The 16,576-nt window shown below is 40.8% G+C and overlaps 1 protein-coding gene across 1 annotated transcript in view; it reads right to left on the bottom strand.

The window, feature by feature from the left end:
* Window positions 1-6,290, bottom strand: part of LOC113016516 (SH3 domain-binding protein 4-A-like) — a 44,182-nt gene extending 37,892 nt beyond the window's left edge. The window contains exon 1 of the mRNA XM_026159405.1: window positions 6,014-6,290. The gene's annotated coding sequence lies outside the window, so the exon portion shown is untranslated. The remainder of the gene's footprint in view (window positions 1-6,013) is intronic.
* Window positions 6,291-16,576: the final 10,286 nt, after the last annotated feature.

Raw genomic sequence — 16,576 nt, 5'->3', positions numbered from 1 at the left:
AATGTAAGGAGAGGAACGAGCGAACAAAAGATATTGCAGTGTAGGGTTGGGTGATTTCAATAGTCTGATCGTCCTATTGTATTCTTTGAGGCTGCCAATACCCACCATGGTTTCTGAAGGTGGTGATGGAGGGAGGGGGGTGCATATTGTCTCCTATCTATCTGGGCAGTAGCATATTGAGCAGCAGGGCTTCTTGCATCCTCGCCACTGTCAAGGTTGAAATGTTCTCTGGTTATTCTTTTTGTGCTCAGCTCTACTACAGTGGCTCAAACACTAAGTACTCTACCTTAATGAACAATCATTTTATCTCCATTAAAGCTGAAAAAAAAACCCCAAAACTTCCTCTAGTCTTTTGGTTCATGCGTGTGTTTATTATCCTTGAGTTTTTCAGCTGCTCCGTTGCAAACCTGCTGATATTTTCACATCTGCCTCTCTGGAGATTAAACAAAACTGCAGCGGAGGTGGACTCTCAGATGTGGAGTGTGCAGGGAAGAGAAAGTGGGGGAATTGCTTAATGGCTGCAAATGTTCACCTGGAAGCTCCCGCTGAAAGCCGGTCAAACTCCTTTGAGGTGACATTTAATTTTCCTGAGCGTGCGGCTCATCGATAAAACCCCTCCTTCCTGTTCAAAAATGAGCACTCAGCGAGCCGGCTCGGCTGCTATCAATAACAAGCCAGCAGACAAAAATACCGTGTCCTCTCTTTGATATAATGCCACGACGATCAGTGCTAAATGCTGCGGGAGGTGAGGATGGCTCTGACAGATACAGGTGAGGGAGGGGGAGTTCACTGCAGGAGGTTGAGCTCTGAGAAAAATGGAGTGCTAGAAGCTCAAACTTTTGTCAGGGAAGAAAAACCCCCATCTAGGATCTGATGAGGAAAATGACACAAGTCATTAAAAGGACAAGAGAGAAACAAGCTTGTTTGATCGCCTCTGAGAACCGAGGAGATACAGAAATAATAACTCCAACTACAGAGAGCAAAATGATCTCTCCCACTTGTGTTCTACTTCATGTTTGCAGATAAATTTCCAATTCAGAGGCAGTGAAAATGCCAAAACAGCATCTTTTAGAGGCTTTGCAGTGAGCTGCCGGCGCGCTTCTTGGCCAGCCTTTGCATTGCATTCACATGCGAGTTGCCAAAATGTTTACGAGTTATCCACACATTTCGGTCAGGCTGATGGAGCGCAGGAGCGGCGAGCACATCGGGGAGTCGAAAGTTTAATTAGCCGAGAGTGGGCCGGTCCAAATCCCTGTGGATGAATGTAACTGTAATGACTATTTCCAGCAGCCATATGCTCATGGAGACTTTATCATTTTTCCATCATCGGTGTTTCTGATGGGCAGCACACATCTGCTGGCAGGAAAACAAAGCCTTAAACTTAACCTACAATATCTATTGTAGGCAGCAATGTCAGATCAATGCAGGACTAAAAGTCTCCTAAATCAAGATCAAGCACCCCAAAGTAAGCTCCTCACTTCCTCTTGTGCTGTAATTCTCGGAGATCAGTTTAGTAAGATGAAATAAAAACACCTTTATAGGCTTGTTAGCTAAATCTTCAAACAGTAAACATGAGATAAAACCTCCACATTCCATTAATGTGAAAAATAAACACCTCTTTCGGCAAAAGAGTGAAGCTGGAGCCATCAAAAAGCCAGTCTGATTCGACTTTAAGCTCCACTAAATGTCAGCTCTTTCATCTGTTCTGCAGGAAACTGAGAACAGGCTCTCGGGTTTAATTCAGTGCCAACCTCGAGACGCAAACACATTAGGTCGAGTTGAGTCAAGTGGCGACCAGGCCTGCCCGAGGCGATGCAGCTTTGCCCCCAGCATGCACCAGGGGACGTGTGTTTACACCTGCGATGTGGTCGAAATGAAGCAAGAACTCCGGGGCAAAGATGTCCTTGGAAGTTTGCATGCTGCCAAATGAAATTAAAAATGAATGAGGATAACGGTCACCACTAATTAGTGGTTTCACCTTCTCTTTCAGTTGGTTTGATTGGACAGGAGTTTAATGATTGGTCTCTGTGGGCCACCGTAGATGTTTCTAGGAGCCTGAAAGGACAGGGAATTAAACTGCCCCCAAAAAATGCTGATCGTAAAGACTGTATAAAGTGAAGCCAATGTGGAAGTGAATCACACTTGCAAGGCATCCATTTATTTTCTGTTTTTACTGATTCTGATTCTATTACTGGGAATAATTAAGATACTCTGGATGCTGAGTTGTTGATCCACCAGTGTAAGTGGAAATGTCCCTGTCAGTCCATTTACAGTAATCCCTCGATCCTGTATATATACATATATATATATATATATATATATATATATATAAAACACCCAGCACGCCCCTGCAGGCGGTTTATCCTTCAAGCTCGGGTCCTCTACCAGAGGCCTGGGAGCTTGAGGGTCCTGCGCAGTATCTTAGCTGTTCCCAGGACTGCGCTCTTCTGGACAGAGATCTCCGATGTTGTTCCCGGGATCTGCTGGAGCCACTCGCCTAGCTTGGGAGTCACCGCACCTAGTGCTCCAATTACCACGGGGACCACCGTTACCTTCACCCTCCACATCCTCTCGAGCTCTTCTCTGAGCCCTTGGTATTTCTCCAGCTTCTTGTGTTCCTTCTTCCTGTTTTTTTGCTGTCATTCGGAACCGCTACATCGATCACTACGGCCGTCTTCTTCTGTTTGTCTACCACCACTATGTCTGGTTGGTTAGCCACCACCATTTTGTCCGTCTGTATCTGGAAGTCCCACAGGATCTTAGCTCGGTCATTCTCCACCACCCTTGGGGGCATCTCCCATTTTGACCTCGGGACTTCCAGGTTATACTCGGCACAGATGTTCCTGTACACTATGCCGGCCACTTGGTTATGGCGTTCCATGTATGCCTTGCCTGCTAGCATCTTGCACCCTGCTGTTATGTGCTAGATTGTCTCTGGGGCATCTTTACACAGCCTGCACCTGGGGTCTTGCCTGGTGTGATAGACCCCAGCCTCTATGGATCTTGTACTCAGAGCTTGTTCTTGTGCTGCCATGATTAGTGCCTCTGTGCTGTCTTTCAGTCCAGCTTTGTCCAGCCACTGGTAGGATTTCTGGATATCAGCCACCTCCTCTATCTGCCGGTGGTACATACCGTGCAGGGGCCTGTCCTTCCATGATGGTTCCTCGTTTCCCTCCTCTTTCTTGGGTTTCTGCTGCCTGAGGTATTCACTGAGCACTCGGTCAGTTGGGGCCATCTTCCCAATGTATTCTTGGATGTTCCTTGTCTCATCCTGGACTGTGGTGCTGACACTCACCAGTCCCCGGCCCCCTTCCTTCCGCTTAGCGTACAGCCTCAGGGTGCTGGACTTGGGGTGAAACCCTCCATGCATGGTAAGGAGCTTTCTTGTCTTTATGTCAGTGGCTTCTATCTCCTCCTTTGGCCAGCCTATTACCCCAGCAGGGTACCTGATCACGGGCAGGGCGTACGTGTTGATGGCCCGGATCTTGTTCTTACCATTCAGCTGACTCCTCAGGACTTGCCTGACCCTATATATATATATATATATATATATATATATATATATATATATATATATATATATATATATATATATATATGCAACTAATTGCGTATTTAATCTGTTTACTTTTTATGGTATGTGTGTGATTTTTCTACCTACCTGTCCATCTACCTGAGTCACTTCTAACCACCTGTTTAAGAGTAGGATTATCTTGTAATTTAACCACATTTTAAATAATCAATTTTTTCCCAAACATGACAATGCTAAATCTACCCCTAACCCTAGATGGATCAGGGGGCATCCACACAGGAAAAGAAGTCAATGATCTTCAGCAACCTTAAGCAAAGTGGGCGGATCCCAATGTAAGCTTTTCTGAACTTCAAGGCGAGTGATTGAACTACCAATGAGACCGAAGGCTACAGTTGATTGTTATATCACGGTGTGCTAAATACATTAAAGGGATCTTTTATTTACCTAAATTAATCTTCTCTTAGCTTAAAATGAGCCAGCACAACATCAATGATCAAATTAAAGACTCAACTCTTTATTGAAAAATCTCCAAATAATATGATGACGAGGCAAATAAAGGAGTATTATGGGCAACCATAATACTGTGACTTCTTCTGTTTTGTAGAAAACATTTAAAACGTCTTTTCTTTAAGTCTGCACACAGAGAAGCACCACGTTCCGCCAACCTGCTCATTTCTGCCCCGCAGAAATAAAGTAATAAATAAAAAAGCCTTCCTCTTGGCATGTGGTCAAGTACATTAGTCTGCAGAAATGCTCTGCCCTCAAATGCCGCCGTTCATCACCGGAGAAATTCATCCGTAAAATATTACAATCGCCACTCTCTCGCCCCCTCGGGATGAATTTCCAGGTAAACGAGGCCCGCTAAGTGCTCAGTTTTAGTGTCACTTCCTCCTCCGCGCTGAAGGAGGTTCTTCAGCAAACGGCTGTTTAAGAAGAAGTGGCACTTTGCACACGTCAACCGGTCAGCTTCGGGGCGGCAAATCGCTTAAATTTGTGTTTTGATTGCTATAACTCACTTCCGATGTCTCGATTTCCAGCAGGAAAGCAGCCAAGCGGTGCTTTACAAAGCATTAAGAGTTGAGTGATGGGGAAAAGTTATTATTCAGGGAAAATGCAAAAGGAGCTAATGGTGACATTAGCAGCATTTATAATTCCATGAAGGAGTTTAGCTCATTTTAAAGTGATAATAGAGGATGTGCTAATGTGACAGAGCTCCATTTTTAAAAGGAAGGAGATAATGAGAATATAATTGGTTGCTTTTGGACTTTTTTCCTCACCAACCCGAAGAGCTTCAGGTGTAAAAACGCGATTATCTAACTTCAAGGCAGCAACCCGTTCCACGAGGTCATGATGACCAATTTGCAGACTATAAAAACTAAGTATGCCATGTTTTATGGTGTGGGAAGCATGAACGTGATGTCAGTTTAATTGTGATTGGTTCGTGTGGCAAGGTGTGTTAACTGAGATTCAGTGGAGGAGGCTGGGAAGAGGAGGAAAATGAGAGGGAGGAAAAGACAAGAAATAATGAAGGAAAGGGAAAGGACAGAGGAGGAGGATACAAAGGGGGAGTGAAGGTTTATAAGACAGAGGTGAATAAAAGGACAAAAGAGGATAGGAAGGAGAAGAGAAAGAGGACTTGAGGGAGTAAAGAGATGGATCAAGAGTAGGCAGTCAAAATCAAGTGGGAGAAGAGAGCAGGGAAAAAGGATGCAGCAGGGCTGGGAAGGAACAGGAGGGGGAGAATACCAGAGGGAAAAGAAAGGGGGAAAAGGGAGAATGCAGCAAGAGAAGAGTCAGGGAAAAAGTGCAAAAGGAAGAAGATGTGTCAGGAGGATGCTGAGGCAAAAAGAGAGGAGGAGGACAAGCAGATGAAGAGGAATAGGTGAAAACAGGACAAAAGGTCTCTTGCAGAAGTGTTTAACATGGAAAACACTCCTGTTAAACCTTGAAGCTGAGAGGGAGAGGATTTTGAGCTTATCAGATGACCTTACTTGCAGGGCTAAAGAGGTGCTGGAGAGGGCCGTGCACGCGCATAACAGCGTGTGCACGCGTGACAATAAGCTCTAATCGCCAAATTGCCATTTCCAGTCACTTTTTACTGTGCTGCTGCTGAACTTCTCCTTTTGAACCACCGCTTTAAAGACAGTATATAAAATAATAAGACAAAAAGGTCACGAAGGAAAACATGAAAATGTTGGAGGAAATAAAATAACAATATACACTATACACCATTAAAACAACTTATCAGAGAAAATGCTATTAAATATTAGTAAAACACTATAGAAAGTCATTATGGGGGATAAAAAGTCAGTGTGAAGCAACGCAACTGAATAAATATATATAACGTGTATCATCATGTGAGTAAAGCCGAATTTGTCTCCATGCACAGTTCTGCTGAGGTAGCCACTAAACTGAGCGGTTAAGTACTTTGAAACAGAGTCAGAGGCTGTAATTCTAAAATTGGTTGTAATGTGAACTGACCTCCCGGCTGGCTGGAATTCCCGTGCGCTCAGAGAACGGTCCGAGTGAAGGTGAAGAGTGGAGCTGATGGAGAGCCGCGCGACGGTTCTTCTTCTGCTTTTCCCCCTTTTTTCCAGCGACATTTGCCTTAAAAAAAACAAACAATTTTTTGTTTTTATAAACGGTAAATTAGTGAGAAGAAAAAGTAAGAGCTTGTTTCTAGTCCGAGAAGTTTTTAACGATTACGGGCGATCTCAACTCCCTTGAACCGTCCGTCTCTGCTCCGCTCTGCCGGAGGACTGGGGACAGACGCTGGAGAGGAGTGGTGACGTCAGGACGAGGGGCGGGGCCATAACACATGCACATACATGCGCACATTGGATGGCTACACTAAAGTAATCTATTACTTTACTGAAGCAGTCTTATGAAAATTGTTTTCGTCTGATTTGTCACATATTCAAACAGAAATGTAAAGTTCACAACTAAAATGAAATTAAAAATGGAATAAAAAATACAAGGTAAAAGTTTGAAACAAAAATTAAGAAATTGAATTAAAAAATAGATTATGAAAATAACAACTGTCAAACAATAGTAGAAGAAATAGAATAAAGTAATCAAAGTATCAATAATAGTTAAAAATAAAAAAAGTAAAATAATAAAATACAAAGTAAAAATCTTAAATAAAAGCTAATATTTATAAATAATTATAAATTATAAACTATAAACTACAAATAAATATTACATTTAGAAATTAAAAAAGTAAATATTATTAAATAAAAAGTTACATTTAACTTTAAAGTTAGAATGTGCAGAGTGTATACTAAACATAAAATGAAATTAATCAAAATTAGGCAAAAGTAAAAAATTAAGAGGTAAAAAGGAACAAAACACATAAATTATTAGATAAAATGAATCAAAAGAAAAAGAGGCAAATTTGTGATAATAAAACCCTCAAAAAGCTTAAATGTAGTAAAATGAATTCTAAATTGTAAAAAATAGAAGATAAACAGAACTGATGAAGAGAAATGATAAAGCACAAAGAAAATAAAACATAATATGTTTTAAAAAATAATAAATAAAAAGTTTATCTTATTAAACAGAAATTCCAAAGAAAATGCAAAAAAGAAAATTAGTAATAAAATGAATAAAATTTAAAAAAAAAAAAAAAAAAAGTATAATAAATATAATCATGAAATGAATCAGAATTATTAAATATAAATATATAAATAAATGTGGCATGCCACTTGACTAACCCTTACCATGTCCATGATACATGTGACATAAAAGGAAGCCAAGTTTCATCTATTTAGTTCCAACACATGTTTCAATTTTCAGTAAACAAAATGAACCTGTTGTTATTTCCATAAATAGAGAATAAAATGTCAATAAACACAATAAAACTGTCCCAGGAGTCAGTAATGATCAGCACTGACTGAGGCTGTCTATAAATAAAGCTGATGGGTTAATGACTCATAGAGCAGGATGGTCCTCTGCTAATGAGCCGCGATTCATAGATGGTTTGGTGACTGAATATTGTAAGCGAGCTAAAATCCCTCTGTGGCTGCTGGGGTCTGGGTGACATTGCGATCAACATTCAGAAAAGTCAGAAAAAAATGAACTGTGCTTTAGTTAGTTCAGAATAAATGCTATATCACTATATAGCATTTATTCTGTATCCCAAACCTCAGTAGTTGAGATACTGTCAGCTAGTCAGCCAGCAAGCAAATTAACCAGTCATAAATTAAACTATTCCAAAGCCCACTGACTGACTACTTTTAAGACTAAGTCCACCATCACACACAAAAGATCAAATCAAACACCTTTACCAGTCTGAATATAAAGTGGACTGAGGAAAAAAACACAAAAAGATCTGACTTTGATCAAAAAGCTGAGCAAACTGGACTCTCAGAGCTCTTTATGAACAGAGGAGATGAGTGGAAGAGATAAACGCCCACATGCTGCAGTGAGGTATCCTGTTGCCTCTCTGCTCCCCCTGCAGTCATGCCTGAGGGAGCTTTTAAAGGCAGCACCCAAAGTCTCCAACAAGCCCGCTAATTAGATCAACAGCTGGAGAAGGAGAAAGGGAGGAAATTAAAATGCAATGCCCCAATTAATCTCAGAAAAAAACCCCATCAGATTTGTATCCACTGCCTTCAGTTTATCACTCAAACCTCAAAGCGTCATATTTGTACCTTTGCACGCCATGCTAATTGTGTGAATCCATTTCACATGTGAACACGAAGATAGGATGAATCATTGCGTTTTATTCACGAGTTCTTTATCTTATTCAGTTCTCGCATTCACGTCTTATTTCACAGTTTGGTCACATCCCCCCAAAAAAGAAAAAGAAACAACCGGCAGGACTTTAGAAAGCATCGCTCTGTGCATGATGAATGCTGCAGCAGCTTCAGAAACATGAAAGCGCTGTGATTTATCTGACCAAACATCGCATGCTTTCTCACTCTGCTCTGTCAGGGGCCGACGGGGGTGCGATGGATATCTGTAAGGCGAGCTATGAAGTGACTGGAGATCAATGCAATGCTGATATCCATAAAGCGGGCTGAAGTCACCTTGGACCCTCACATTTCAAAAAGCATTTCTAAAAAACATTTTCAGTGTCTCAGACTGTGAATAACTGCAGTTAAATCATACAGGCTGAAGTTTTCATTTTTTTCCACATGACAAAACACATGATGCACTACAGGAAACTGAATCTGAACTGTTTTTTGAACAATGAATTATTCACATTTATCTTTGTTTGTGTGTGTGTGTTTTCTTTTTTATTTAAATGTATGCTCCAAAAGATTTAGAAAGTGAGAAATTTGCATTGAAAGATGACCTTGAATTTAGAGTTATGTTTCTGTTTTGTTTCTTTTTATGTACTAGTTTTGACATTGACCAGGCAAACTTTCTCCATGTGCATCACCTTGGGAAACAATTTAAATGGCGGCACAGATCTATCTATTTCAAAGCAAACACACTTTAGCTATTTACATGGAATAAATCAGATCGACATTGATCTTATTTTGGTTGCTTGTTTCTTTTGGGTCCTAACATACATAGAAGTTGAACTACACAGAGTTTTTGTACAGTAAGAGATGTTGGATTGGATTCCTAAGATTTTTGCAGTGACTTGGACAAACTCCTTGGCCAATCATAGCTTTTGGTGTTTCATTGAATTGCATGTCATCAAGGAAGCACCAAGGACCATCCATCCAATCAATACCAATACCAATCAAAGCTTTATTCGTCACATGCAGGTTGCCCTGCAGTGAAATGGGACCCCCCCCCCCCCTTACACATATAGCACAAACATTACATGGGGATACAGGTCGGAGATTGGTAGAATCAGAGAAAAAACATTGAAATGTACACTACAATGGGGAAAGTACAAGAGGAAAAAAAGAGACCCCTACTCATGCTATGCTTCCATGGTAGGACAGCATGAGAACAGGCCATGTGGTGGTAATGGAGCTTGTTCGAGCAAGAGGGGAGAGGGTACACCCTGCAGACAGTCTCTGTTGCAGGGCTAAGACAAAGAGAGAGAGAGACAGCAACTATTCAGACCTATGGCCGTTTTACCAACATGCATGTGCTGTAACTCATCGCTGTAAAAATCACATGGTGTTGGTTGTATATTCTTTGCAAGTTCTTTTAACAGCAATTTATTCTGGGAGCCCACATCAGCTAATTAGATCAAATGTACTATAGTGTAAATGTCAAATTTACCAATGCATTGTAGGATTTCAGCTAACTAGAAGTGTTTCGTGCAATTGGCAGTCATCTCTTAGATATGATGAGGTATTTTTCTTCACAAAAGAAACTACACAAATTACTGGTTATATAGAGGAAAATTGCACTATTACTGTAAAAATACTGTAAAAATAAAAACAACATCATGAGATTTTTACAGTATTTTCCTGGGGAAAAATTACAGTAGAAAAACTTTAAAAAATAAATGATAGTAATTTGCTTCACTTAAGTAGAAGCCTCTACCAATAAAACGCTGTAATCTGGGTTTGAATACAGACTGGGACCTTTCTGTGTGGAATTCTGTGTTCTCCCTGTGTCTATCTGGGTTCTCTCCGGGTACTGCGGCTTCCTGCTATCATCCAAACCATTCACGTTAGGTCAAATGGTGATTTTAAATTGGTTGTAGATCTTAATGATTTTCTGTCTCTCTGTTTTAGCCCTGTGATAGACTTTTGACCTGCCCAAGGTATATGTCGCTTCTCACCCTGTGAAAACTGGGAGATGCTCTGGGGAACTCCAGGTCTCAAGGGCCAGTTTCCTGCAGGTTTTACATATAACCATGGGTCAACACACCTGAATCAAATGATTAGTTCATTACCAGGCCTCTGGAGAACCTCAAGACATGTTGGCTGTATCCCAATTCAGGGTCTTCAGCCTTAAAGTACGCAGCCTCAACGATCCTCAAGGGCCGCGTACTTAAAGACCGCTAAGGCTGGAAGTGCGAGGCTTGTGAAATGGGACGGTCTAGCCTCCGTTGCGCTGCAAAGGTTGCCTAGCAACCATGATACTAACAGCTGGAAACGTGTCATACAGCTTTGTTTGACAGAAATGAAGGAGAAAATCTTTTGTTCATTTGTTGGTTTCTTTCTACATGAGCTTTGATCATTCTCTGTAAGATTAAGCTCAGCTATTGAACGGCGTATATTTTAAAGTAAAGGCTTTAAAACCAAGTTAGTACAAACGTCACTAATGTCACATAACTTTGCCGACATGTGGCCAACAGTAATGTTTTAATGTTCTTCGTTATTAAACATTTGCACATAAATAAGTGACATAATATTCAGTATTTAAAGTTTACTCTTCGGGCGCCCCTCATCCGCCGTTTTTTTTTCGGCAAAATTATCCACACCCACCGCCGCGCTATGCATTCTGGGATATGTTGGGCCATGAAGTCTACACCGCCACGTTCTTAAAATTCAGGGGAATTAAGGACGCATTTGAGGGCCGCATTTCGAGCAGCCTTCGAATTGGGACAGCCTTCGTCGCGTCGCGGTGACGTAATCGGCCTTAAAATGCGGCCTTTAAGGCTGCAGACCCTGAATTGGGACACAGCCGTTGAGGAGGTAATTTAGCCATTTAAATCAGCTGTGTTGGTTCAAGGACACATCTAAAACCTGCAGGGACACCGGCCCTCGAGGCCTGGAGTTGCCCACTCCTGATCTAAATCCTGCAGGATACCAGCTCTTGAGGCCTGGAGTTCCCCACCCTTGCACTAGAGGATCCGTGACCCTGAACTGGATAAGAATAGATGGATGGATGGATGGATGGATGGATGGATGGATGGATGGGTGGGTGGATGGATAATCTACCTTTGCAATCATTGTAGTCATGACTAGAAGCAAATTTTTCCAGCAGGGATGTTAAATATAGATAAAGGTAAAACTCCTCAGCAAAAATAAAAAGCAAAACAAAAAACAACAGGCAACCATGAGGTCTGCTGATGTCTATCGTTTAATTTGTATAAATATATTGCAGCAGGGTAAATATTTCTCTTGAAGATTATTTTCTGTCTTGGGAGGCAGTAAAAGCACCTCATGTTTTTCTGCAAAGGTTGCTGATTGCAGTGCAAGATATTATTTAATGGAATTTTAAAAGCGCAGTTTGTTTTGCACATTTCAAGAACATTAAAGGCAAAAATTAAACACTGAGGGGTTTTTTCCCACACAGGAGACGACCCCTGAGAAATCTGGCCCTGAACGCTGGGAGTTGCATGAAGAGGTAAATGTTTTCTGGACACGACACGCTCAGAGCAGCCGTTGCTGCCCTGTAGTTCAGCACTTATTAGAGACCGAGGCTGGATTGGACGCGTCTATTCATGTGGGTTGAATGGGAACTGTGGGACGTGAAAAGGAGGCTTCTATTCATGGCTTTATCGAGGAGCTTCACTATCAGCATGGCTCACTTTGCATCAGAATAACTGAGCGTTTGCTTGTCAGCCAGGTTGGTTATGGGAAGGAACACCAGGAATTTGGTTTTTTCACATGCCACATGCAAAAACAGGAATGCCTGGAAAAAATGTAGTAAGCAGGAGCTTAAAGTAGAAAAAGAAAAGGCAGCAGAGCTTCTCTTAAGATTAGTTGTGTTCCCAAATAGTCAGAGATGTTGTAATTCTGTATGTATAAATATAGAAAAATAGTTTTTTTTTTAATTACTGAAAATTTTTAAAATGTAAAATGGACTGGTTCTTATATAGCTGGTTCTTTCCTACTCTGAGCACTCAAAGCACTTTATACATTCAAGCCAGCACTTTTTTTTCTACATGCTTCCTATCTAACATTCAAATTCATTCATACTCTGATGGATGAAAAAATACTACAACATTAGAATCATAGGGAAATATACCTAGCTAATTTTATGAATGAATGAGCATATATGGTCATGAAAATGAATGGACTGTGGAAAACCCCTGGACACAGGCTTACTTTTCCCACAGCATGACAAATAACAATCACTGAATTAGTGATTAAATCAAGCTACAGAAGCTCGTGGAAAAGAGTACATGCAAGATGTTGTTCCACGACTTTAGCTCTCTTTAATGGACATCCAGCTAAAATATTTTTTTTGCATTTCCTTTACGCAATTACATAATTGCTAAGTTCAACATCTATGAACTGCATTGGACTTGGTGGTCGGGGTCGATGGAGGGCTCACAGAACCAAGCTCCTGCTTCTGTTTTAGGCAGCAAGCACTGCTTTGGTTATTGTAACGAAGTCTTGTGGTTTGGTTAAATGTAAATGGAGTGTCTGGACTCACTTTGTGTCGGTTCACTAATATGACTCAACAGTTCCCGGTGTGCGAATAAACTACATAATAAACATAAAACCACAAAACAGTCTGCGGTGGATGTTTATTTGTTATTTAGGTAGTTAATAAGCAGGGTTTATCAGTTGTTATAAAAAAATTTAATCTTAGTGCTTTTGCACTGCAGGTCATTTTGGTACAAAACTAATGAATTTGTGACTTTCCATCATGGACATTGAAATATCCAGTCTTATTCCTTGAGAATAAGATAGAGAAATTAATGTATTTGGTATTTGGTGATTAGACTCTGATGACCCTTTTTAGCTAAATGGAACCAGATAGGATTTAGGACAGCCCCCCCAGAATCTAGACACTAAAGATGTAGCTCTGACTGAGGTGTCTGTGAGGTGGAGATGGGGAGGAGGTGGGTTGCACAAAGGAGAGTCTGAAAGGGAGAGAGACCACAGATTTAAACGATGCAAAGTGGAGGCTGATTTGTCCAAAGAAGGCAGGCAAGAAGATAGTTGGACTAGAGTTATGATGACAGTATTGAGATTGACAGCGTGAGGAAAAGGTAGTGAGGAAGAGAACAGAAAAACAGGCAGATGACTGATTACTGGTTTTCTTTTTTGAACTTGCACATTAGCTACATTTTAGCTACGTTTTAGCTACGTTTTAGCTCGTGGCCGGAGTCACGTCTTTGTGTTCCTCACTTCCTCTCTTAGCTCTCCACTGTGTGTTGGCTGGGTTTCCTCATATTGTGCAGATCTCTGTGCTCCCTACAATTATACTCAGATCTCTGAATGGAAAAGACTCAACATCTCTTGGAGGAGATCTTGGTTGATAGATTGGTCTGCAAAATTCACAGTTTTTATATGAAATATTCAATCCCAACTAATTTCCCTTCATGATAAAGTTAACTATTGCCATTTGAAAAAATAAGGTCTGGAGGTCAGTTAAGCTTCCTTGTTTAGTTTGTAGAAGTTGTTTAATTATTCCTGAGAGGAGGCGATAGTAGACACATGGTACAATAAAGACAAAGTAAACTCTATTATCTATGCAAACAGATGCCTTGTAAATGCACTGGAATTCTTTACAGCTGTATAAAACTTTTTGCAGAGACATCAAGATAATTCATCTTCCGGCTGTCTTCGTTCTATTACGTTCCCTTCCTTTCTTCTTTTTCACAACCCATTTCTGTTTCTCTTGCTTCCAGCTGTCCGTTTACGATGACTCCACACTTGAGGCTGCACAACCTGTTCACAGGAAATTACTTATTCATCATTTCCTCCGTTGAAGCTGTGGAAAGGCCGTGGATTAAAGGCCTGTATCTTCAGGCAAACACACAAATACACACCTGAAATGTGGATGTAGCTTCTTCTGTCCTTAGGCAGCATTTTTCAGGATTTACTAATAATTCCTCAGTAGTAAATTTGCATTTAAGCAAACCATAAAGCATTTCAACAATCCCTTTGAGGTTTGGACACTACCCAGATTTGGAAACCCCTCCTCCCCCCACAAATATCTATTGTTTTTCAGTTTTTTTAAGTGCTCCTGCTTTTGATCCAATTGCAAACTGAAAGCTCCATCTGCAATTTTAAATACAGACAAAACCCACTCTGTCAACATGATGAAATGATGCCACGTTGAAAGGGAAGCCTTTGAATCTTTAAATCCACAAATCCCTGGTTAGTAAATGATTACCATTTCTCTCCCTAGATCCTCTGCATCAACCACGTTTCACATTTTGTGGTGCTGTTATGCAGAGGAACTTACAAAGAGAGCGAGCAGGAAGGGATTTGGATTTTCGCTCAAGGACACTCAGTCAAGATGCAACATGAGCAACAGAGGGTAATGATGTTTTTCCCACATAAATGGATGCATACTCCTTTGGCAGCAGCTTCAAGAGATGCAGATTCATCTCGGAAAATGAAAATGAGGGATGGCTGTTATTGAATGTGTCAGATCATTTGCAGCTTGCTCAGTTCAAGCTAAAGCTCACCATTCATTTTGAAGCATCCCCTGTAAATAGATAGAATAACCTTGTAAATGCCCATTTATAAGAGAGAGCTATGTTTAAGTATTTGTTTGACAGATTTATCAATGTTCCTGCAGTCGAGTGAAGATTCAGATTAATTCCTGTTTGTTTCATTTAAAGGTTAAGAGGCTGTAAGAAAGGCTTGCTAAAGTTGTTTGGGCTCAAGAAACACCTTTCTTCATATCAGCTGACCGACAAAATAACACTAGCAGATTTCTGTAAAACCGAAGAAAATGTGTCTATTTTGATATTTTAAAGTTTAAATAGGTCTGAATAGAGTCCGTGTGTGATGAGGTTTACACAGACTGTGGCTCAGACTGGTGAGGTGCTATTTATGCTTTATAAACAACCTTTTCAATGTTTCAAGGATAAAAACTGTTCCTGTCTTTCATTTTAATCAATTCATTAGGTGCTGCTGATTATTTGGACGCTAAATCAACCTTTACATGTCCTACCACTTTAGCTCAGAAAGGCCATAACTTTATAAGTACATGCACTTACACTAGACGTATTTCCTACTTTCTTTTTCCTTTGCCAGTGCTACATGTTCCTAACAAGTTCCAATAAATCCATTTATTTTTGTAATCTAATCTTAAAGACACATGGGACTGAATCTCGTCACAGAGAGTAAGGACTGCATGGATATAACTGATTGCATTTCTTTTTAAAAGGTAATATTTGTCTTCGACTGTGTGCTCCTCTGCGGTCTGAGGCGCTTACCTCAGTGCAAAAGCAGACACTTTACAGCTGGGGGCTAAATCTCATGTGGGGCTCACTCTGCGATCAATCAGAGCTCGGCCAGAGAGTCCACCTCGGTAATGTAAATCAGCACTATAGAGCTGGACCCGCTCACATCTCCTCTCTGTGGGGCCTCCTTTGTAAACTCATTATCTCCGAAACCTCAGCGGTGTCCACTTGAGTTCAACACCAATTACCCACAACCCTCTCTGTCCACAGGCTTCCCATGGCAACCAAAGCTTTCCAACTGTATCACTTGAGAGTTTAAGAGGCTGGGAAGAAGTAAAGATAAAAGAGTTAATGGGGGAGTGATGAGCTCCTAATTGTAATCCATAATTTATGTTCATAACCACACAGTTCTTTACTCCATTAGTGTAAGGTGGGAATTAATCTGAGTCAGCCAAGCTTATGAGTCAGTTAATTTTAGATCAATTCAGCCGTTCAAACTGCACAGAAAGTAAATGTGATTTGAAGGCTTCAGTACCTGATAGTTTCCAGCTGAACGTGAGACAGGAACGTACGTCAGTGACCTCTGTTGGTTTCAGCACCTGTGACATTTTAATTCTGTTGATATTGTGCAGGTATAAATCACAGCTGGCATTAAAATCCTGTTTGTACGCGTCCGCAGCAGATGTTTGAACTTGTTTCTGTAAATATCACTGACTACGTTAAAATGCCACGGATGCATTAAGGACAAGAGGCCCCGTGGATGTTGATTTACATGTTGGCACCTGATTTGAACGCTGCTCAGCATATGCCGAGAAAGTTTTCCAAACCATGAGCTACCCTGACAAAGTCCGAGAAGTTGATAAAGGTCATGAAATTTAATGTTCACATGAAATAATGCTTCTACCTTGGAAGAGTGACAAAGGTATTCAAGTCACTTGGGATCAAATCGTATGCTAGAGCAGGTTTGGATGGTTCACAGTTTAAAATGACCCTTTTAAAAAAATCTTATACTGGGCCTTTACCCTCAGTCATCAGTCATCTACTGTCTATTTAAAGTCATTGTAGCTCCTCCCCCTACAAACCCA

This window comes from Astatotilapia calliptera, chromosome 23 (assembly GCF_900246225.1).
Source record: "Astatotilapia calliptera chromosome 23, fAstCal1.2, whole genome shotgun sequence".
Classification (NCBI taxonomy): Eukaryota; Metazoa; Chordata; class Actinopteri; order Cichliformes; family Cichlidae; genus Astatotilapia; species Astatotilapia calliptera.
This window is presented reverse-complemented; position numbering and strand designations above follow the sequence as displayed.